This window comes from Triticum dicoccoides, chromosome 7B (genome assembly GCF_002162155.2).
Source record: "Triticum dicoccoides isolate Atlit2015 ecotype Zavitan chromosome 7B, WEW_v2.0, whole genome shotgun sequence".
Taxonomy (NCBI): domain Eukaryota; kingdom Viridiplantae; phylum Streptophyta; class Magnoliopsida; order Poales; family Poaceae; genus Triticum; species Triticum dicoccoides.
Window position 1 is genome coordinate 9,241,932 of NC_041393.1, and position 14,689 is coordinate 9,256,620.

A 14,689-nucleotide genomic window follows, 5' to 3' on the forward strand; every position below is an offset into this window, starting at 1 on the left:
GAGTTCTAAACATTCCAACATAATAAAGCTAGAGAGATGACTACGAATAACCTTAATGTAACTTCTAGTTTTGTCATTGAATTTAACCTTCAGTTTTGTTTCAATTTGTTACATCCGACCCTTTGCTCAAAATGCAATCAGTAAAATGTTTCATTTCAGTTTCTTTCAATGGGAATTAGCCGATATGGCGTTCCATTTCCATTAGTGTACTGTGTGCCTTGCATCATCGAACTAATTGTCTTGTATAATCCAATAAAGGCTTAATTACTCAAAAATCATAAGATATTCTTGAGCGGAGCAAATTATTTTGATGCATTGATTCATGTTTGCTCTCTTTACCATACTACCTTAGACTTACTTTTTTGTGATGGATACATATATTAGACTTGTTATGTGCCGAAAATTGAAATCTTGATGTAATTCAATGAGGTGCAAAAAGAAGGACACCAATATCCTTTTGTTATCATCTTTGATGTAATTAGGTTTTACTAGCAAAAGAGCCCGTGCATTGCAACGGGAGAAAAAAAATATAACACAAGCTCTTAACCCAACAACCATCACTCAAGACCATAATAGGTCCATCTCCTTTATTTTAGCGAGGCATAATATTTGTGTTGCCGCTTATCCTACTTCTCACCCTTACCGGCGATGGCCTCAGTGTTCACCCAAAACAAAACGTGTTCGAATATGCTTAATCCGGCGTCTCTCTCTCCCTCTTCCTCCCTCTCCCTCTCTCTCTCTCTCTCTCTCTCTCTCTCTCTCTCTCTCTCTCTCTCTTGCTTTCTCTCACTCTCGCGATGAGAAATCTGTTGTTTCCCCTGGGACATTTTTCAGAGGTATGCATGTGTTGTTATCGATTTTTTTCCCTATATGGTTATAGTGGGGTGTTTGTTTGCAATCCGGATCGTCGCCAGTACAGAAAAAAATGGATCCTGCGCTATAAATTATAAGTTTGCTTCCAAAACAATATTAAAAAAATATTTAACAGGTGAAATTAACATCATACTCAGATTCCACACATTTTTCTAATCAAATTTCATAATAACATGTTAAAATCGGAGTTACGGTCTAAAAGATACGGATAATTTAGAAAAACATTTGTTTGACTTAAATATCTTCTATTTAAAAATACCTAACAGGTAAAATTAATCTCATGTTCATATTTTACATATTTTTGTAACCAAATTTCATATATAATATGTTCAAATCGGAATTACAGTTTAAAAGATATGGATGATTTAGAAAAGCATTTGTTTGACTAAAATATGATGCACAGATGAATTACCTAAAATGTCAGGGGGTTTTCAAAAAATGGAAAAAAAACGGTTCGGGTGTGACTTAAATCCGGAAGGTGGGTTGATTTCAAGAAAATACAGGGGCTTTTGTGTAAAATACGAAAAAAATGATTCGTTCTCTTACTTAAAACAGGACTACGGGTTGAATTCTCTGAAACAGAGGGACTTCTCTACAAAATGCCATGGCGGAAGACCAGAAACCCAATTTTCTTTATTATTAGGTCAAGATAAAGATAAAGATTTGTGCTCTTGGCCATACCATTATAAACTTTTCGGCACTTGGCTTGCGTATTTCAACAATGAGTTTTATTAAATCTTACACCTTGCGCATTTCACAACATGAAAGCACACACTTATGTCCGAATCTGAGGACAATGCACATGCCCCACACATGTGCCATGAGTTCATGTGCATCTAGCACTAGCTGATGGAAAACAAAAGTATATTAGGAAAAACAAGGTACAATATACGGGTGCGTGCACGGATTGCCTTAGGCAACAAACAATTAAGCACCAACTCCACTTGAATCATCATGCCCATCCAGCAGGTTCCTCACGATGACAGGAAGCCCAAACTTAGGTTTGAGAGCTATCAAGTTTGTGGGCTTGTGAATGTAACTTGGGGAGAGAGAGGAGAACCTTCTCAGGATCATTGCCATCACTGTCTGCACCTCGATCATGGCCATGTTCTGCCCACTGCAGATTCTTGGGCAGGATGAGAAGGCGAGTAACGAGTTTGCATATTTGGCGGCCCTCGAGACGCCATTCTCGAACCTCATGGGATTGAACTCGTCGGAGTCAGACCCCCAGACCTCCTTGTCCCTATGCGACATTGCGATAGGAATGGTTATCACGGTTCCTTTCAGGACCTTGATGCTTTACAAGATGGTATCAGAGGCGACCCTTCTTGTCATGAACGGTATAGGATTATAGAGCCTTAGTGTCTCAGGGAGAACCATATTAAGCTACACAAGGATGACAAGAAATTAAGTTGTTAGCTTTATATAGTGATATTGAAAAACATGAACTATATATATAATTATATATACACGGATGTGTAATTGGGTATACGTACCAGCTTCAGTTTCCCGAGAATGTTGATGCTCAATACCTCACCTTGTTCCTCTTCATGGCATTCACGGAGGACTTCCTCCCTGATCTTCGCCTGCCACTGTGGGTAGATGCTGATCAGGAACATTGTCCAGGCAAGGAGGGTTGTGCTGGTAATTGTCCCTGCGGCAAAGAAAGTCTTGCATTCCCCGACGATTTCTTCGTTGCTCAGTGTGTTGGCACCCGACCTGCGGGCCTGAATCATAAGCCCAAGCAGGTCTTCTCGGTGGGCAGCATTGTTTCGAAACCGCGTCTCCATGACATGCATGATCTTGCTTGTCACCAACTTGTCGAGTTTCCATGTTCAACGGTTACGATGAGTAGGCAGGTATCTAGCAAAAGAATTTCTTTGAGATAATCTTATCGGGCTTACCTATCGGTCCGGTGATCTAGCTCTCTGGATGAAGTTGGTTTACGTGTTCAAAATCAAGGTTTGTTACCTGAACCCAGGTATAGGGGGTGCTAAAAGTGCTTGTACCGCAAGCTTCTCGAGCTCCTTAAGAGCAACAAACACCTCACCAGATTCCTTTGTTTTCTGGCCAAAGATCACACCTTCAATGACTCCTAGGGCCAACTTTTCCGAGTAACTTCTCATGTCTATCTTGGTTTTATATGTGTTGCTCATTTGTATCTTGGCGGACCATTCCTCCATCATCTTCTGTGCACCCTTGGACGCTAGAGCGGACACGGACTGTGTATATGAAAATTTCTTTAGATTCATTAGACTAATATGATAAAAAAAAGTACTCCCTCCGTAAATTAATATAAGATCGTTTAGAATACTAAAACAGTGATCTAAACACTCTTATATTAGTTTACAGAGGGAGTAGTTAACTATTGTATATATAGTCAACATAGAAATAGTTATTTCTCATTTAATTGTGATGGCCGTTCGATCAAGCTATTCTCATGATTTTGCATTTGCCTGTTTTTGCGCGTAATTTTGGATTTGCATTTAATCTGACGTCTGGGTCAAATAATGGTTCTTATAGCTTAAAGGTGACTTAAAAATAGCAATATCTGAGTCGCTTATGAAATACTCCCTCTGTTCGGAATTACTTGTCGTAGAAATGGATGTATCTAGATGTATTTTAGTTCTAGATACATCCATTTTCGAGAAATAGGAAATTAACCTTGAGCTTCTCTTGCTTGAAAACTGGGTGGACAACTTTGCGCTGTCTTCTCCAGTCGTCTCCGTTTGCAAGCACAAGCCCTTTGCCAAAAAATACTTCCAAACTAGGGTTGAGGTAGTCCTTTTGGAATAAGTTTGTCCTGTCTGCGAGCACTTCTTTGACTAGCTCGATGTCAGTAGAACAGATTGACGGTATTGGTCCGAGCCAAAACAGAAATGTTTTTCCTAAACAAGATCGGCTTGAGCAAATTAGTTGAGGATACATCTAGGCGGAGTCATTGAGACACAAAATGATCGTGAAGAAAAGTTCTTCCTTGCATATTTACCATAGTCAGAAGTGCATTTCTGGAAGAAAGGTTGCACGAGGGAGGTGTAGTCGTGGCAGCCGGCGTGGAGAGGCTTTGCTCTCCCAGCAACAATCATCCGCTTGCACTCCCCCAGGGACCCGACGGCGAATGTATACGGTGGCCCTCGAATGCCCTGTCGTCCTAGCGATCGGGTCACGGCGTAGGGCCTCCACACCAGATGCCATAGTGCCATGGCGTAATATCTGGAAATCACCAGCATCATGGTAAGAGCAGCAAAGCCTAGCACTACGTGAGCCAGCTCCATGAGTATTTTTATTGTGAACGTCTTGCTAAGCTGTGCCTGTATTTATATGCGATGGACGCGTACGGTGAGGTTGTTATTTGTTAGATCAACTCCAGCCGTTGGCCCCCAGGAAGGGCTAAAAATCGCCCCCTGGGGGCGCACCGGCGCTAACCCGCGCGCTGGGGGCGTGATGCCCCCCAGTCGCGGCGCCCACGGTATTTTAAAAAATTTAAACACGGCGCAAATTCATTGCAAACTTCGGCGAGTTCGTTCAAACTTAAACATATTTTGTAAAAAAGAAGAAAAAAACTACTAGGGGCCGCCACTCGCCGTCTCCATCGCCGCTCCTCGCCGCTCCCCGCCGCCCGCCGCCCGCCCTCGCAGTTCTACATGCCGAGGAGGCTGTAGAACTTCGTGTAGTCGCCGCCGCCGTCGTCGTCGTTGTCGTTGCCGCCGCCTCCACCGCCGCCGTCCCTGCTGCATCCCTTCCCCGGTTGGCGCGGCGGGTTGGACGATCCGGGGGTGTCCTCGTCGTCGTCGCTGTCGAGGATGACGACGCCATGCTCGTCCTCGCGCCCGCGCTTGCGGGCTTCGATCTCCTCCAGGGCCTGGCGCTGCCGGACCATCTCGTCGCGGAGGTAGTCGTCCCGCGCCCACTGCAGGGCGTCCTCGTCGGAGAAGCCGCGCCGGGCTATCTCCTCGTACTCCGCGGGGAGGCTGGGCTCCGGCTTGAGCTCGACGAGGACGAAGCGGCCGGATTGGGGGGGTGGAGTCGCCGATGCGGACGCTGGAGCTGCGGGTGCGCGCGCTGACCGGCGTGTCCTGGGGCTCCGGCTTGACAGGGCGGAGGCAGGGAGAGCCCGACGAGCGGCCGGAGGAGGAGGACGCGCCGGGCCGCTCCATACGCCTCGGCGTCCAAGAGCTCCCACGGCGGCGTGAGAAGGTCGGGGGAGCGGGGTACTCGAGGCGCGGCGTGTTGCCGCCCTCGATGTACTCGAGGACGGCCTCCAGCGTGCGGCCGGGCACGCCCCACCACTGGCGCCGACCCTTGGAGTTGAGCCTGCCGGAGGGCACGACGCCGTTCGTCGCCTCGAGCTGCTCGGCGTGTCGGCGGCAGAAGTAGGGCTCCCAGAGCGGGAGGTCGGGGGTGTACCGCGGGCCTTCCCTCGCCGCTCGCGGCAGGGACGCGCGGATGCGTGCGATCTCCGCACGCCACGCCGCCCTGGTTGGTGGTGGTGGCGCCGGCACGCCGCCGGCGCTGATCCGCCACGCCCCGGGCACTCGCATGTCCGGCGGGGCCGGGTACTCGGCCTCGAAGAGGAGGCGAGCCTCGTCCTCGTGCAGATGGCGGCGCCCGAAACCATTCGCCGCCGCGCCGTCGTCTGGGAAGCGCTCGGCCATCCTTCTGAGCTGGAGACGGCGAGAGGAGAAGGGGAAGAAGTGGGCGCGTCGGCGGTGAAGTGTTCGTGCATGTCTCCGGCGCGCTGCTCTCGGCTTATATAGGTGGAGGCGCCGCGCGGTAGGCTTGGCCGGCGCGTTACGCGTGGCGGGAGGCATGGCGGGCGAGGGGACGCGCGTCGCCCGGCCTTCACTGCGCCGCCCGTGAGGCATCAATGGAGGCTGACCGGCGCGGCAGCGCGCGCAGCTTTGGCATTGATTTGCCGCGGGAAACGAGGCGACGAGGACGACAAAGCGGCGAGAAGCAAGTCGAGTCGCTGACGCGGCTGGCCCATGGCGCTTTCGCGCCAAAAAATATTCGCCCGGCGCTCCCGAGCGCCCCCAGCGCGCCGGGTTCGAGTTGGGTCCGCCGGCGCCAATTTCGGCCCGAGCCGGCGAAAAACGCCCCCTGGAGGCACGACTGGGCCGATTTTTTGACGCCGGCGGCCGGAAAATCGTCCGGGGGCTTTGTTGGGGGCGCGGCTGGAGTTGCTCTTAGGTTGTTACCATGTCAGATCTGACGCTAGCCCCTTTGATTCTTTGGAGTACGGGGGCGAGTGCATAGGAGGACGACCGCGTGCTGGATTAATTGGTGCTAGTCTGATAGTCCTCTCGTACTTCGATTTTCTTTCGAAGCCTCCTCGTACTTAGTTGATGTGGACGTAAGCCTAATCACCATTTTGCAAATCCTAAATCTATACAATCGCATGTTCCTCCTTACGGAGTGACTATGGCGCAGCCTAACTTAGAAATAGCAATTTCTCGGTCAGTCTGAGAAATAGCAAACCCGTTAAGGTTATTATCAATCCTTGTATACTGTTATACTGGGTCGGCTTACACTAACTATATGTGCAAATGCGTGTCATAGACTATAATCCCCCAGCGGTTTTTATGTACATATAGTTTCCATCAAACTTCTAAAATTTTGACCACCAATATTTAAAAAAAATAGTTTGATTGGATTTGTGAAATTCATATTTATAGATTTATTTCAAAAATGACTATCTTAATATAAATATTTCTTTTGAAAAAACGTAATATAAATTTATGGTTAAAGATATGCATTGGACTATAACCATGTAATTCAAACCTGCGGGGAGAGATATATAGTCAACTACGAAGCTGACCGAAATGATAAGACTAACTTGAGTTGAAGTCCATAGTGACCGAAATGTAGCAAGCCATGATCTTGCTTTTTCTTTGGCAAACAATCATGATCTTACCTTTTTGTGACAAACAGCCATGATCTAACGAAGAAACCCACTGCATAGGAGATGGCATGCTGGATTAGTTGGCGCTAGACTAAGCCTCTCGTACACAATTGATGTGTATATAAACCTAATCTCAATTAATGAAAAGTTGAAAACTAGTCATCAACCCGTGTTGCACGGGCTAGTTATTTATGGAAGTACACATAGGGACTGAAAACGTTTGAACAGATGTATATTCTTAGTCTTTTAGTATAGTAGCCGCCAACCCGTGTATTCGCACGGCCTAGTTTTGTAACCTACAATTGGATAATGTTTTGAGACTATATTTTATCTACTGGGAGTAAGGAAATCAATAATTTTCATATTTATATTGGAACAGATCCATCTTGTCCTATGACCATATATGTTTAATATTCAAATCTTATCATTGTTAAAATTTAATACTTAAAATAATAGAACATGGTATGATCGCATATACCCAAATGTTCTCTACGTACAGAAAATAATCAATTTTTTTATCAGCTCTAATCTTGGTATATAATGCCTTTAACACATAGAAAATAAAATATTCTTATTGTTCATTCACTTAACATCTATTCCGCCCACAGAATGAACGGAAAAACATTAATAGATGCACGCATCAGAAACCATTTTTATTACTTTTTATATTGTTCCAATAAATTCTCATAAAAAGATAAAATCCTGGTCACCAACTTATATAATAAAGTCATGCATAGAGAAAATAATCATGTGGTTTCCTGAAAGTTAAGTACTCATACATTAACATATAGAGAGAGGTAACCTGTTTCGTCTCTATTTTGCATTCACATGAACTTGGCTAATATGGTATATAGAAAAACATTCCTGACATAATTCTATATATAATGAAACCAAAAAAAATTATACATGCATGCTGTATTTACCGAAATACAGATACCATACTTACCTACAATCGTATTTATCAAACCAAGTAAACTGGCACACATCTCGCATGTCCATCATCTGCCACCCTATATATGAGTTTCCCATGAATTAACATGCATATGATTCCTAACGTGTTAGTTTGGCGAGTTTTCATTTATTTGAAACTCGGCAAATGGCTATTTAAATGTTTGTCGAGTGACTGACAATAAGAACTCCGTAAAGTTAATGATTGTTCATGTCCGTCCAGCCGAGTGTTGTTTGCCGATCGAGAACAGAAATCGGCAAACACAATGTTGAGTTGTTTCTAGGCTTTGCTGAGTATGCTGTAAACTCCGTGAATTCGGTAATTCCAGTATAGACATGGCATTAACAAAAAAAATTATCCCGATCACTTTCCAAAAAAAAACATTGTAAAAATAAGTAGATAACTTTCTTGAATGTACATTACTCTTACGTACATGTTTAGTTCTGTTGATTGTATGTAAGATTAACCTTTATAACTTGGCAACTTGGAGGTCGGCTGCATCTACTTGGGGTACCCGAGCTGTATTGTGTTTGACTACCATGGGGTACTTTTCATATTTGGTTACTGGGCAAATAATCTGATTATGCTACAAAGCATGCTTAACATATCCATCCACTCTCTATAGCAAGCATACACTCATCATATTTTGAGGGTAGATTAGCATACAAAAGTTATAGTGCATATGGACTGATGTCATGTCCGATTGTTACTTATTGACAATGCAAAATCCAGCACCCTAATAATTAGAAAAACAACTCGAGAGAAGATAGACAACTCTAACCTCCGATGTATTAGGCAGTGTAAAGTTGGGCAACACGGTGATCTTATGAGATATATGATTCATGCATGGGCCTATTTTGCATGGAGGGGTTGCCATAGTTTTGTTCTAATTCAGCCTCAGGCATTCAGGAAAAGGTAAATTAGAATCTCGTCAATTTCATGATCTAGTGGCTTTTGTGGATAAGGTCAAAAATGTGTGCCTCCAAAGTCTATTGCATGGAACATAAGCATTTTCTGTCTTGCAGATAATAACATGTGCCCAACAATCAAGCTAGCCTGGGAAACAATTTACTGGTCATCCTTCATAGAAATTACACAAAACAAAGAGAACATACCTGAATGAAATTAGAATCTTTGGATAAAATAAAATCAATTGCATATTATGTTTTGAACCTGAAAAAGAAAACGAATACGTCGGAATTCTTATAAAACCCATCAAATCAGGCCTAACATAGAACGTGAGCAATAAAATGCAGATATATAAGATAGACGTCAGAAGCACAGTCCAAGTATAAAACATACCAAAAGCGAACTGGATTGAAAGATAACCTTTTCTTTACTCGTACCATGAGCATCACTGGTTCCTCGATGGACAATGTCATTTGCTGCATTGAATAATTGTGGATTTAGATTTTAGAGGTCCTTCAGATCAAGGGAGATGCTGATATTATCAATAGAAGTGGATTTTTTATGCTACGTGTCAGAGATCACGAAGATGGGAGAGTATCAATATGGAGACTGGTGATAGAAGAAAAAGTGTCATGATAAGGTATGAAATATGAAAAACCGAGACAAAAAAGAAGAGATCTGAAATCTGTGATAAAAATATGAAACTTGTTTCCTTGATCGAATAACCATGCTCCAAACAATAATAGTTACATAATTTGTCTAGTTTGAGAGGGTATAATGTGGGTCACACCAAAAAAAATTGAGTTCAGCATATACCTATAGGCTTGAGAAATTGAAGCATCTTGGTATACGTTTGCTTTCAGCAATACCAACAGCTCACAATGCTATAGTATCATTGGTTACCACTTGCAAGTGCACTGAAGTTTTTGAGAATGAACAAATATATAGGTTAGCAGACCACCATTCTTCAGCAGACTACTATTATTCAGAGAACCAAAGCTGAAAAAAGTGAAAACATGATAGATTAAACTGTGGGTTTGATTGTTTCATCGAGGAGATACTAATTGTAACATCACACATGTTTTTAACATATTAAGCTATACACCATCTGAAGACTGTATCAACATTATTGGTTTCGTGCATTGGAAAGTTGCAGCAAAAGTCATGCCCAGTCAGGAAAAACTATGCCACTGTATACCACCAAACATTGGTCCAACTAAATCAAAAATAAAATTAGGTTTAGTAGAATTTTATATCTTCAAAAGGCACTATGACACCGTATACAAGATGCATATGTTTTAGCTGGTACTTATGTTTTATATCATTTAGAATGTCATGTGAAATCTCCATCACTTTTCTCACCTGTATTTATCTATGAGAAACAATATTAGGCAACTTGTTCAAACCAACTATATGGAACTCAAGTATTGGAATTTCCTACGGTGCGATTACATCAAAACCAATGAACAGGCTCACATGAAAACTTTCGCAAAACCACGTGTTTTGCTTCCCTTTTTTTTTCCTTATTTCTTCTCAAATCCCACTATTACAAAACTGAGGACCTGCTACACATATACATGCAACGACCCAGACCAGTGAATATCCTACCCAACTCAGCCTAAACCTGCTCGTACAGAACTATAATCCAACCTAGAGACAACCTGTGCTACTAACACAACTACAGGGCCAAAGTGCAATACCTTGCCGGACACCACCTAGCCCAATTATGACACAACTTAGCAAAACATATACATAGGAAAGTACTAATCCTAGCCAGACTATTACGCCAGACTAATAAAATAACAATGGAAATCTAAACCTAGCTGGCAACTAATCAAGATTATGCTAACATCGACCATGGAGTTGCATATGAAAAATATAATCAGGCCAAGCAAATTAAGGGTGGGCAATAAACAGCATAGGACAACTTAAAGAATATGCCTATCCAACATCCTCTATCATGCATGTTCAGTTCCTCATTCTTCACACTTGAGTCCACATGAAAGCAAGAAGGCTGAACACCTGCGTCCAACTTTATTTTACCTCAGACTGAAATTTTCAGTTGCCATGGATATTTTTGTAGAGTACTACATTGAATAACAGCAGCAAGCTAGAGGAGAACTACTTTAAAGCATCAAAACAGATCACGTTTTAGAATTTCAACGTACAGTGATCTGCAATATGCATGTGTGGTAGCATGTTTTCAAGTAATCAATCACGTCATCTATTAACAATTTTTCCATCTCCATGGTTCTATCTAATTAAACTATAACATTAGAGACAACACAAAAGAGATCTGTAAGAAAGCAAGAAACCTGACATTACTCTGAACTTGGTGCAAACTTCAGGTTTTGCCAGCCGGATCATATCATAGGAGCTAGGGCACCGAGAGGAAGACCTGGCTATAATTAAATTTACCCGAACGATCTTACTTTTGAAGGCATGAGATAGCAAGATATTCATAGTCCTTCAGCCACGTCAACTGCTCCTTCTATTCAGAGAGAGAAAGAGAGGGAAGGGACGGAGGGAGAGAGAGGGAGAGAGAGAGGAGAAAGAGAGAGAGGCCAAGGCCTATCCGCCATGAGCTTGTGCAATTAGGTTTGCTGCTGGATCTAACACGCCGCCGTTGAAAAGAAATATAGGAGAAAGGAGATGCGTGTGGGGAGGAGCATTCAAGGGTGGAATAGAACGCATGGACTCTTTTTTTTTAGGAGTAGAACGCATGGACTCTTTTTCTGGCCCAGGATTTTACAATTGGATCTACCCCGTTAAAATACAGTCCCACCAAATTAACGGTTCATAAAATCTGATTAACATGCTAATTTCTAGGGAGTCACAAATTAATATAGGTATAGATATAGAGGTATAGATTATTTACTTGTATTTGTAATTTCCTAATTTTGTTTCAGTTGTATGTTCTTCTCTAACCAGGGTGCCAATTTGTTTTCATACCCATATCCGGCCGGGTAAGAAAATACCCGCGGGTAAATATTACGTGCCACACCCATTTGCAAAGTAAATAATTCGACGAAATAGTAATAGATCCCTATTGTTCTTTAGTTATAGATGTATTGTATACATAACTTTTTAATTCTGCTAACTTAAGTAGATATACCCCGCAAAAAAAAACTTAAGTAGATATAGCCCACATGTATGTAAAAAATGGACTGTAATCATCTACTTTCCATTATCTAGCCATAGTAAATATTTTACATGGTTAGACTTAGACTCAATCAACGTAATTTCCAATTGATATATATGCACAGTAATATTTTAATACTACTCACTCTCTTTGTAACATGAAATTTGGGAAACTAGAATATAGAAACTATGACAGAAAATAGTTTAGATGAACTGACACTAGGGCTTCTTTCGCAAAAAACTGGCACTAGGGCTTATACCTTAGCTATGTGGCACATCCGATCCAAATTCTATGGAAGGAAAATTGCAAGCCAGCAGGCTGGTCAACATGCACAACGTGAAACGACACCGATTACCCGAGCCCATATGCGAGCTGGCCAGGGCGGTAGGAATGTTGCGCCCCGCATGTTCAAGGTGGCAAGTCGCGTGTACGAGAATCCTATTATGGGTGTATAGGCTATTTGATAGTAACCTATAACGCCCCCTCCCCCTGTGCGCGCATCCGTACGTGCAGATATGCACAATTGGGCCAACCGAATTAAATCTTCCTAAGTGTTGAAAAATATTCCCTAGAGGCAATATTATTGTATTATTTATTTCCATGTTTATAATTAAGAGTTTATATTCTATATTATAATTGTTATGATCCTGAAATACGCGATTCAGTGGAAAACTCACATGCACGTGTGAAATGATAAATGGTAAAACTCGATTCCTAGTCTCGCCTCTAGGACTAGCTCAGGTGTTGTATATGATCATGTTTTCCGATTCTTGAGATATCGTTAAGTGTAACAATAGTCAGAACGATCATATTAAATTGACCCTACTTGTTTGATATACTTTAAGATACTATCGTCATAAGTCAATAGTTATAACACAGTGAGTTAACGTATGTTTTAGTTTCTTGGACCATAAGAGTATCGCATTCACTTCTTACCTACAATGGACTTTGGGGTTTCTCAAACATTATCTGTAACACGGTGATCATAACGAGAACTTACAGGTTCATTGCAAAGTTTGACAAGGGGCTAGATAGCTTAAGAGTGAGACTTTCTCCTCCGACAACGGAGAGATATTCCTAGAGCTCTCCCGTTGTGACGGCATCCATCATCGTCTGGCCAAACACATGTGACTAGGTCATAGGGATGCCGGAACATGTCAACGAGAAAGAAGAACAAAACTGATAACGAGGAGATCGGTATAGTGAGCATGAGAATGACTCAACAGGATACCAATTATCTCACATCAGATTTTGTAAAGTATCACGAAGCAAAGAAATATCACATCATAACCAATGGTTCACTCGAATGTCATTTGTGTATTCATACGGATCAATATAGACGCCCATGGTTTCGCTACTGATCATTGTACGAAAGGGGTTTTGTTCATGTCTATGATTTGCCGAACCTACAAGGTCACAGCTTAAGGGAATTATGATCTGTTGAGTGTTAATGGACTAAGAGTTATGAGAAAATATTTATGAAATAGATTTATGAATATTATGAATAGTTTTGAGAGAAACCAGAAGCGTTTCGGAGTTACAGGAAGAGTTTCGGGGTTTATTGGGTAATACCAGGAATTGATATATAGGTGGAAAATGTTTTCAGAGATGTTAAATTAATAATAAAAGGTTATAGTATTGATCAGGAGGCTTTTAGAATTAATATAATATCAATGGACCAAAGAAACAATAAAATGCCAAATGGTGGAGAGTTATTGGGCCCTAGCTAGGGCCCAATAACATAAGGGGTCGCCCCTAGCTTGTTGGACAAGCTAGAGGGGGCCGAATTGGAGTGCGGGAGGGACTCCTCCTCCCGCTAGGGCTGACGCAAGGGGGAGGTGTCCCCCTCCCCTCTCCTCAACCTATATATATATATACTAGAGGATTTCAGCCCTTTTGTGTACACAAGTTTTCAGAACCTCCTCAAGTTCTCTAGTTCTAATTCTAATTCGGAATTGATCTAATAGAGCTAGTTCTAGTTCTCTCTAATCCTAATAATAGAGAAGCACGATGTGGTTCTCTTCTTCTCCCTCTAATTCTCCGGCAATGATTAGCTTTGTCGGTGAAGTGTTGTCGGATCGTGAAGCATGTACGCCTGCAATCCGTAGAGAGGTCGTGCTTTCATTTTCGACTCGACCGATCGTTCGCGAAAGGTTCGACGGATTTCATCGACGGTCTACACCAACTCTTCTTTCGCTGCAACTCGAAGTTGGTAATGATCCTTGTTCGATCATAGGACTTTGTTTTCTACCACATTTCCCAACATTGGCATCATGAGCGGTTCTGTGAGTAGATGCATGTTTCGATCTAGATCACATGTGATTGTGAGGGTTTGATATTCTTGTTTTGCTTCCCTCAAGGGTTGCTTCGGTTCAGTTCATTGACGGCATGATATAACTTTCTACAAAGTTTTGACAATCAATTGAGTCTGGCTGTCAACGATCCGCTAACGACAGTTCTTTGGGCTACATCATAGTGAAGAATAGTGAATTGTCGCAAACACGAGAGGGCAATGAAAATGGTTGATTTTCACGGGGTTATGTGTATTGATGAAGTCTAGTGTAGGGCTAGAGATTTTTCAAGTCTCTTCCCTCACACACCCTACAAAGTTAATCTAACAACAAGAACTATCACACCTTAACCGTGGACGTAGATAGCTAGTGTTCTCTGAAAACCCTAAAAGCCACGTAAATTAAAATCTGCCAAACTGATCAGAGGACATCTAAATTGGTTTGCATAATGCATGTGATGTTGTAACGATAATGGGTTTATGTATAAGATGATTATATGATGTAACGTTAAGTGAACTATGTGTCACATTACGGCATGATGGCTGGAGCCAAAGGATTTTCACTTTAATGACCTGCATGTTAGCCTCATTATTTTATTTTTCTCAACGGGTGCGGCGGACATG

General features: G+C 42.5%; 1 pseudogene; it reads right to left on the reverse strand.

Moving 5' to 3' along the window:
- Positions 1-1,800: 1,800 nt before the first annotated feature.
- LOC119338504 lies at positions 1,801-4,148 on the reverse strand (annotated as a pseudogene).
- Between the last annotated feature and the right edge of the window lie 10,541 nt (positions 4,149-14,689).